The sequence below is a fragment of the Fundulus heteroclitus genome, chromosome 19, assembly GCF_011125445.2.
Source record: "Fundulus heteroclitus isolate FHET01 chromosome 19, MU-UCD_Fhet_4.1, whole genome shotgun sequence".
Classification (NCBI taxonomy): domain Eukaryota; kingdom Metazoa; phylum Chordata; class Actinopteri; order Cyprinodontiformes; family Fundulidae; genus Fundulus; species Fundulus heteroclitus.
The window spans coordinates 32,985,107-32,995,619 of record NC_046379.1 but is presented as its reverse complement, the minus strand read 5'-3'; positions in this window follow the sequence as shown (position 1 = coordinate 32,995,619).

Here is a 10,513-nt window from a genome sequence, read left to right as displayed (position 1 = left end):
ATCTAGACTATGAGGTAAGATTACTGTCAAAATAGACTTGTACATTCAAAAGATATAACAAACAGTTTAAATAGTTACAACTTCAATAACTAATGAATACAAATTTCAAATTTAAAATTGTGCTTTACTCTTCATGAACACAAGCAGCAGTGGCTGCTTGAGAATACGAATTCACAACAGTGGTCTGTCGTCACGGTTTCAAGGCTGGTTAATCGAGCACAGAGTGCGAAGATAGGAGCCACGCATGCGTTCCTCAGACTGAACTTTCCCAGAATGCACCGCGGTCACAGCTTGATTCGAGACATCAAGCTGTTTATTATAAATTATTACACACAACTCTGCATTTATGCACAAGTTTATTTTGAAAGTGATCTTACCTCATATAGATCTTCCAACCCTCTTGGAAGTGCAGATTGAATCCTTGGAAGCTCCAATTTTAAATGAAGAGATTATTATAAATGCAATTAAAAACATCCCAGCAAATAAAGCACCAGGTTTAGATGGGTTTAAATTCAATAATTTTATTAAAATTATACTGAGGAACTTTCTCCCTTACTCCTCCAGATGTTTGAGGCTCTGAATAGAGGCAGCTTGCTAGCAACATTATCAGAGGCGGTTAAGAATCAAAACAAAGCAGAACAAACAGGGGAACCAAAGAGCCTAAAAAACACAGAGCGTACGGAAACGCCAGGGGACTACAAGCGTATGGAAAGGCTGGGGAAACAGGAGAGCGTATGGAAACGCTGGGAGACTAAAAGCATATGGAAATGCTGGGGAAACAGGAGAACTAGGATAACTCAGGAGCACTAGAACAATACAGAAACTAGGAGAAGCCAGAACAACACAGAAACTAAGGAGAGCTAGAACCAGACAAAACTAAGGAACACTAGAACCAGACAAAAACTAAGGAGCGTGAAACAGCTCAAAACTAGGGTGCGTAGGAACCTTGTGAGCCTGGACCTAATGAGCGCCAGGACGTATAGAAACGCCGGGGAAACAGGGAACATCTAAAACGCCAGGGAAACAGAGGAACTTGGACAACACAGAAACTAGGGGACACTAGGATACTTGGGAACGCTGGAGAACTCGACAGTGTATGGGAACGCTGGAGAACTCCACAGCGTATGGGAACGCAGGATACTTGGAAACGCAGGACACTAGGGAACAATGGAGAACTCATCAGTGTATGGGAACGCTGGAGGACTCGGCAGCATATGGTAATGAAGGACACTAGGGAACACTGGAGAACTCGACAGTGTATGGGAACGAAGGACACTTGGGAATGCTGGAGAACTCGACAGCGTATGGGAACGCTGGAGAACTCGAGCGTGTGAGAACGCTGGTGACTTGAGCGTGCGCTTGGCAACGGCAGCCCGGGTGCGCCAGAGTGCACAGCCGGCGACTTGGGAGCACCGGAGGGCTCTGGCGCTTTGAGAGCGCTGGAGGACACAGGAATTTGAGAACATTGGGAACACAGCGATTTGAGAACGTTGGGAACACAGGAATTTGAGAACGTTGGGAACATAGGAACTTGAGAACGTAGATGAAACTCAGGAACATGGAGAGCGCTGCTGGAACTCAGGAACATAGAGAGCGCTGTGGAACATGAGAATGTGAAACAGCTGCAGAACTTGAGAACGTGGAACAGCACCGGAACTTGAGAACGAGAAACAGCGCCGGGATTTGAGAACGTGGAACAGCTGTGGGACTTGAGAGCGAGGGAACAGCACAGGAACTTGAGAACGGCAGCAGGTTGAGAACGTGGAGCCAGAAGCAGCTAACTCCAGCCGGCTCCTTCACAAAGCTGTGTGTGTGCTGTCCGGGTTCATCTTTGGCCGGGTCGTACTGTCATGATTTGTCTTCATGAACCCGGACAGAGCACACACACAGAGAGCTGGTCTTGAGAGTTTATTGCAAAGGATGAGTTGTGGAAGGTGAAAACCAGAGTCAGTTACCGGACTGGAGTTGATGAGTGCAGGAGCAGGCTGACTGGAGAAAACTGGAGAATAGAAGCACTGGGGTAACAGGAGTTTAAACAGCAAGGCAGAGTACTGGACTAGACAGGCGTGGTGAGAGTGGAGACTGAAGACGACCCGGCGACCAGGAACAAACTGAGGTGAACTGAAAACTCACAGGAAAAGAAGCTAGACCAAAACTAAACCCTGACATAAGGTAATAGTGACCAGATTGGATAAGGTTATGACTAACCGTGTACACACTGACTAGATTGGACTCATTTGTATGCGTAACTGTTCCAACAACATCAGAAGACTAATTAATATTATGTGGACGGCCCAAAATAAACTTTCAGTGACCTTTCCCTTGTCATGGCCCTTTCATTTCCCAATATGCAGGGATCCAGATTTCCCAGGTATCCAAGTCATAATGTGAATCTTAAAGTGATGCCTTATGCAGACTATGCTCTTGTCTTGGTTTCGCCACCAGAATGGCCCTCTTGAAAGTTGTTAGTTAATTCTCCCTTACATATGGACATAAAGTTAACTGGTCAAAATCTGAAGCACTACTTCTGACAGCTTTCTGCTCCAAAACTTTTAAGCTTAAAATTCCACCAAAATACTTTCATTTGGGATAAAAGGCAACCAAGAATTGAGCTCAGAAAGCTGCAATGACCAGAGGGCCTGGGCGGTCTCTGTGTCCAAAATGTTATATTCTTTTACTATGTATTTAGTTTGAGGCATACAATTCACTGAGCATTGCCACCAGAATGAGTTCCCCCAAGGCTCAGCCTTGAAAGTACTCTCTGCTTTCCACTCCCCCTATAGTATATACATACCACCAAACTTTCACCAGAGTTACAGACACACACAGACTTGTCAGCTCTGCAGGAGATGTGGAGAAAAGTGGCATAGCTGCTAAACTTTAATCCATACCTACATACAGAAGTCTCCATATTGCTTCATCCCAAACTTTGTTTTGGTAAATTCCCGATTCTCGGGAAATGATGGGTACACAGAGGAATTTTAGTTATTGGAGACCTATATGATAGAGGGATCCTTGAGTTCTTAAATGTGCTTCAAGTACAATTTCAGCATTTTTATGATTTGTTCCTTTTAGATCCGTTTTTGATCTATTCAGTTTTGGCCGTGGGAAAGACAATGTCTCAATAGGGTAACAGGTGGGTAACAGTACAGAAGCTGCAGAGAGGTGTGTTAGACTACGGCTCTGTTTCCTGGTCTGGACCCTGGATTGTCAGCATTTTGGAGAACTAATAAATCCAGCCAGATTCCTAGAAAGAAGAGCTGCACCATCCAAAGTGGGATGGATGCCGTCTCTCCGGATCAGACCAGGTTTTCCCCAGAAAGTTCTCCAGTTAATGTAGCCAACGTCGTTTTTAGGACACCACCTAGACAACCAGCGGTTGAATGATGACATGCGGCTAAACATGTCATTGGTCACTGGTCAGATCAAGCTGGGGACCAGAGAAAATTCCGAAGCAACACTAACTTTAGTGACCTCTGGAGGAACTGGAGGACCTGTGGAGGAACTGGAGGAACTCTGGAGGAACTTGAGGAACTAGAGAACTCTGGAAGAACTTGAGGAACTTGGGCAGCGATGGCTTGGATGCGGCAGAGCCTTTGAGAGCGGCGGTTTGGTTGAGAGCGGTGGTTTGGGAGCGAGGCCTTTGAGAGTGTTGGCTGGGGGCAAGGCGGGTCCTCCTGGACTCCCTTGCGGGATTCGGAGACTTGAAGAGGAGGTGGGTCCTCCTGTACCCCCTCGCGGAACTCAGAGACTTGGAAAGGAGCCGGGTCCTCCTGGACCCCTTCGCGGGACTCAGAGACTTGGAAAGGAGCCGGGTCCTCCTGAACCCTCTCGCGGGACTCAGAGATTTGGAAAGGAGCCGGGTCCTCCTGGATCCCCTCGCGGGACTCAGAGACTTGGAAAGGAGCCGGGTCCTCCTGGACCCCCTCGCGGGACTCAGAGAATTGGAAAGGAGGCGGGTCCTCCTGGACCCCCTCGCAGGACTCTGAGACTTGAAGAGGAGATGGGTCCTCCTTAACTGCCTCGCGGGACTAGGAGACCTGGAGAGGAGATGGGTCCCCCTGGACCCCTTCGCGGGACTCAGAGAATTGGAAAGGAGGCGGGTCCTCCTGGACCCCCTCGCAGGACTCTGAGACTTGAAGAGGAGCCGGGTCCTCCTGGACCCCTTCGCGGGACTCAGAGACTTGGAAAGGAGCCGGGTCCTCCTGAACCCTCTCGCGGGACTCAGAGATTTGGAAAGGAGCCGGGTCCTCCTGGATCCCCTCGCGGGACTCAGAGACTTGGAAAGGAGCCGGGTCCTCCTGGACCCCCTCGCGGGACTCAGAGAATTGGAAAGGAGGCGGGTCCTCCTGGACCCCCTCGCAGGACTCTGAGACTTGAAGAGGAGATGGGTCCTCCTTAACTGCCTCGCGGGACTAGGAGACCTGGAGAGGAGATGGGTCCCCCTGGACCCCTTCGCGGGACTCAGAGAATTGGAAAGGAGGCGGGTCCTCCTGGACCCCCTCGCAGGACTCTGAGACTTGAAGAGGAGCCGGGTCCTCCTAGACCCCCTCGCGGGACTCGGGAGCGTAGAGAGGAGTTGGGTCCTCCTGGACCCCCTTGCGGGACTCAGGAGCATAGAGAGGAGGCGGGTCCTCCTGAACCCTCTCGTGGGACTCAGAGACTTGGAAAGGAGCCGGGTCCTCCTGGACCCCCTCGCGGGACTCAGAGACTTGGAAAGGAGCCGGGTCCTCCTGGACCCACTCGCGGGACTCGGGAGCGTAGAGAGGAGTCGGGTCCTCCTGGACCCCCTCACCGGACTCGGGAGCGTAGAGAGGAGTCGGGTCCTCCTGGACCCACTCGCGGAACTCGGGAGCGTAGAGAGGAGGCAGGTCCTCCTGGACCGCCACGCGGGACTCGGGACCCTTGGAGGCTGAGGCAGAGCAGCACCCTCGGAGGCCTCGGGCTGAGGCAGAGTAGCACCCTCGGAGGCCTTGGGATGGTCTTTCTTCTCCTCGGCTAGCGGGTCTTGTTTCTCGGTGGCCGGCAGAGCGGAGCTTTCGGCGGCCGGCAGTGCGGAGCTGTGCACACCCACGCACGCTTGGGCTGTGGCATGTGCAGCTGGAACCTCCGCGAAGGCTGATGGAGCAGGGAACTTGGAAGCAGCCAGCTGTGCAGGTACGTGCACACCCACGCAGGCCTGTGCCGTGGCGTGTGATGCTGCTCCGCGGTCAGGTGGAATCAGCGGAGGGAGGTCATCGAACTCCTCCTCCGGTGTCTGGCAGGACAGAGGCTGCAGCGCGGAGGGAGGAGGAGGCACAGTCAGGCATCTTGGAGCCAGCGTGAGGGTTGTAGAGTGGCGGTGAACAGAGGCGTGGAGGAGAGGGGGTGGCGACGGTGGCTGACCCTCACGGGAGACATGCGGGGCGTCAGCCAGGAACGATGCAGGATTACCTCTTCTTCGCTGACCAACATGCCAGGACCGCGCCGGTGGCTGACCTTGGCAAGGAACTTGCAAGGTGTCTGCCCAGATCAGCGCGGACTCCTTCTGGCTCCAGAGCTGATTAAACAGCTCAATAACCTCCAGTCCTGTGTGTAAGCTCCGTGTGGTGTTCGGGTTCATCTGTTGGCTGGTCCGTGCTGTCAGGTTTTTGCAGAGATGAACCGAACACCACACACAAACAGAGCTCAGTTTAAGAAAGTTTATTATAGGGAGGGTGGTTCTGAAAGAAGGTGAATGAAGGAGCTGGAGAGCTGGTGAGACTGGAGGTCGCTGGAGTGCTGCGGACGCTGCGCCTCAGAAACGGGTAGCCTCCGAAGCAGGCTAGAGAGTCCTGACACAGAGGAGACCGATTAATCCAACAAAGGAGCTGGCCTTACTTGTGGCTGGAGGGCAGCAGGTTGGCACGGGGGGCTCTGACGACCGGACATGGAAACATCTCCGATTAGCCAGACTAGGGACTGTTGACACTTCACCAAACATGGGAAAATCTCTGGCAGTTGTGCAACAGATGGGTGGTGCTCGGTAGGACGTGGGAGCTTCTCTTGCTGAGGCAACAACAGAATGAAGACAGACCAGCGGGAAAGTGGAGGCGGAGTGAGGCTTAAATAGGGAAGCTGACAGGTGGAATGGATTCTGTCTAATTGAAGCCTAACGGGTGTGGCTGATTACTGGAGGAGTGGAAGGCAAGCTGAGTAAGAGGATGATAGACTGAAAACTCACAGGGAACAGAAGCAAGACAAAAACTAAACCCTGACAGTTCTTCACAAAACTATTTTTAGTTATTTCCATATTAAATAATGAAATTCCTTATTGCTCCGTTAAGGTAATCTAAAAACTAAAGTAGTGTCACTTTAACTATAAATGTATTTAAACACTTTTGTCTTTTTAATATGATCTTCATTTGGTTATCTGGTAAAAAAAAAAATAATAATAAAAACAGCTGTCAGAATAAACCCAAATGTGTTTATTTTTTTTTTTATTTTAATAATTGGCTAGGACTATGTTTCCTTCGGAGTTCCAGCAGTTTGCACAGAGCTGGGGTAAAAGGCCTTCTCCTTCTCTGGCCCTTCCATCTGGAGCACACTTCAGCAGGACCTGAAGCTGTCTTACAAACGACCATAACTACTCCCCATTACTAAGGGGTTGGACCTGTTTCGGTTCAATTTGCATGTTATCTAAGCCATTACAAGGCCTCTGTTGGGCAGTACTATAAAGCTTGCTACTCCACACTACTCCAGACATTTTAAATTGAGAAAGCTTTCTGGATCGGAAGCAAAACGTCTTCAAACTTTGGGGAAAAAAGTCCAGTTGTTTTGTTTTTTAATTTTTTTGGAAAGATATCTGTAGGAAAACAAAACTAGGAAATGACATGTTCATTTTAAGGAAGAGTATCTGACAGAGCCCTATGTAAAACTAAAGTTTTCTAGAAAAAAACTGGTCTCTTTGTGCCCAGATTAGAACTGGTAGCCTGCATCTGGCAGTGGAAGTGGGTAGATATAAAGGTCTCCCTGTATAGCAGAAAGTCTGTCTTTTCCATGACCATAATGTGGTGGAAGATGAATATAATTTTTCTCTCCTCTGTATACTGACTTGAAATTTTCCTTATTTGAATGTATAAATAAAAGTAATGCAGATGTCTTTTGGCTATCTGAGGATAGAATTCTTAGTTGGACGTATGACAGGTATATTTTTTGCATTTGCTACCTATATTCTTAAAGCTTGGGACAGTCTGGTCACACATGGAGAATTTAGAGTTTGATTAAAAGGACTGGAGATAGGGTCTATAGCAAATTGTACTTATGTTTATTTAGACATTTGTACATATTTAACTTTTTTGTCATGAAATTTTAAACCAAATGTTGGGATTCTTTTAAATTTGTAATTGCTGTTGTAAATAGTTGTGACTTTGTGTTTCTCAGGTTTCTCTTGTAAACGAGACACTAAGTCTCAAGGGACTAACCTGTATAAATAAAGGATTAAAATATATTTATTACATTCATATTTATGTGATTTATGCATGCATACATGCTGAACTATTATTTTGATTAATTTGCCTTGTGAAATAATGCAGTGAACTAGTGGGACTCAGAAACCAAAATTGAGGCTGGTTTTGTCTGAATATCTTCCATTTTATTCTCCTGTCTTTTTCATTTTTTTCCCTTTTGCTGCTAAAAGTAACAATGTAAGCTGTCATGTTGCTGAGCAGGTTAAAATGTTTTAATATAGTAATTCATGATATTCCAAAAGCATATTGGAATTTGCCTGTATAGCACTTTTAGTGTTTGTGTCTTTCATGTATAGCTCTGTGAAAGTAACAGTTTAATCTGACATATTTCAGAACAGGAGAATAATAATATTTCAGTTGGTCTTTCCTAATAGGTAGAGAAAAGAAAAGGTTACAGACCATTCATCTGGCTGATGGCTTACTTTGACATTGGCTGGTCCTGGCTCAGTAGGGCTCCACAAAATGACTTGAAGGATTTAGACACACTGCTGCTCATGTAGACTGACAGGGAAGCATTAGCTAGCTCTACTGCCAGCTCTACTGGTGGAGGCCACAGTCTTGTTTCCCCTTTAAAACAGTTTTCCCAAAGAGGAAATCCATTTCAGTTCCTCTCCTTTCACTCTATGGATAAGTCTGCCATGTTGTGTTTTCATTGAGCGTTTTATTGTCATCCTGGATGGTTTGCCTTGTGAAAATCTACTGCTAGTTTTATGTCAGTGAAAATCTACTACTATCAGTTGATCAAAAGCAGCATAACTTCTTCAGTAGAAGTGTAAGTTTTGCTTTAATCTGTTGCAAGATACAGAAATAGTTATCACAAAGAATGTGTCATTAAAATAGTAATATATCGCTACCTTCCTAAAGTAATGGCCTTAATTCTTTTCAGGTTTTTTAGGAAACACACAAAATAATACATCCCTACGTTATTAAGTTGATTTAGGCAAAAAGATAATTTTCAGCAAAAAAAACAACATTATTTTACGAAGATGACTATAATAGACTTTAGAATTTGTCATTCAGTGCTCCAACAGTGACTGTCTCATTATGTAATTGTATCCAAATGGTTCATGTCTTGGCTAAATTTGATAGAAACTTGGTTTAATAGGGATTATCTTTCCAACGTCAACATCTAGAATTAGCTTTTGGGTTTTGTCCCCCCCCCCCCCCCCCCCAAAACAAAAATCAAAATTAGTGTTTTCAACATCAAAGCAATACATAGACCATATTTAGACACAACTCACTGGTTTAACCACTTAAAACTTTGATTTCATTCTATATACTGTATTTCTTCTAGGTTTACACCAAGCAAAACTACCAGGTATAGAAGTGGTTCAAGCTTAGAGCTAAAATGGAAAATTCACATTGTCAGAAAAAAAGGTCTGTACCACCAATGCCAACAATGTCAGAAAGCATACAGAAAAGCTCAGACACCTTTATTTCCCTTAGTATTATGATCTACTCTAAATTCATGCATTTTTAAATTTGTGAGGATGCAGTTAAGATACAAATAAGCCAAAAGGTTATTTTAATTTAAGAGTGAAAAATAAAGATTAATGATAAATATAGCATTAAATGTATTAACTCGGTATTGGTGGTTACAAACACATTTTTATCTAAAGTGCCTTTAAACAATCAAAGTGCACATAATGTTTTTTGACAGGCATAATGTTTCCTGGAAATATTCAGAGTTCAGTTTCTTCCCATAAGAAAAATGCGAGAATAGTCATTTCCAAGCATATCTACACAGATAGGCTGCAGTGCTGACAGCAGAAGGCCTATGATGAACAGTTTGATTTGGAAAGAAAAAAATAACAATGTCTTCACGATAATAATAACCTAAATAATAAGCTGGGTGCGATTTGCTGGGGGGTGGGGGGGTGGTGGGGGTTCCCCCCAACTCCTCTGGTTGTGATGTCCCCCCCTCTGGTCATTCATGTTTTATCCCTGGGGGGATACATTCCTCCCCCTTCTGATCTCAATAAGTAATATTCACAGGGGTTTAATGTTCTCTGTCGCTGTGAGGGACTTTCGTCATTTGGAAAATGAGCGCAAAATGTTCCGTTTGTAGACTTTTTATTCAAGATTTTAAACAGAAGCTGCGCTCAACAAATGAAATCTGGCAGAGCCAGGACATTAGCCAATCAGAAGGAGAGTAGGGCGGGTCTTTGCAAAGCGGAAATCTACCAGTTTGAGGTTTATCGGTGTTCAATCATTTTAACTTTTGGAAGAACATCTCAAACTGACCACAGATGCATGAATGAAAGTTGTGGTGGTCAAAGGTTTTCTTTGAATTTATGCAAACCAGCAGGTCAGAAAGTTCAGCGGATAGAACAGCTGACAACAACATCCCTCGGTAAGTGTGTCTGTCGCTGCTATGTTTTATTTAAAACTGAAAGAGTAACGCTCTAGCTCGGCTAATTTAGCATGACGCACTTTTTTTTAAAGAAGAAGAAGGAGGGTCGGAATGTGAAACGATGTCCCGGTTTGACTGGGTCTGATTCGGAAAAAGTAAAAAAAAAAAAATCAGAAATATTATTCCACCTGCGCTTTTCTGTAACAAAGAAGGTCGTGGAGGGGCTGTTGACCATCTCCAGCAGTCAATGAGCGAGAGGTGGGGACACAGAGTATATAGGATTGATTTATATTGAATGTGACAGTGGAGTTAATGTACAGGTGTGAAGAAGATGATGTAATGATGCAAGCTGCTGTCTTTTGAATTAGCTGCAGTTTATGGGGGGTTTTGAAATTGCAAAGTGGAAAGATGAGTGGACAGTGGACCAGTTTGGCAAAAGTGCGAAGGAAGAACTTGCTTGATGCTGCAAATATAAAAGTTAACCAGATGATGTTATGGATGTGGAAAGTGAAGGAGATTATGGAGAGGCTGTCCAGGATGGCGCCAAGGCTCTGAAGCTGGAAGGTGGGAGAGAGACAGCAATTGTCAATGGAACTGCGAGGTTTGGTTAAAGTGGACTTTCACAATAAGCAAATGAGGTTACTAAGGTGGCCTGACGTCTACGGCCCAGGAA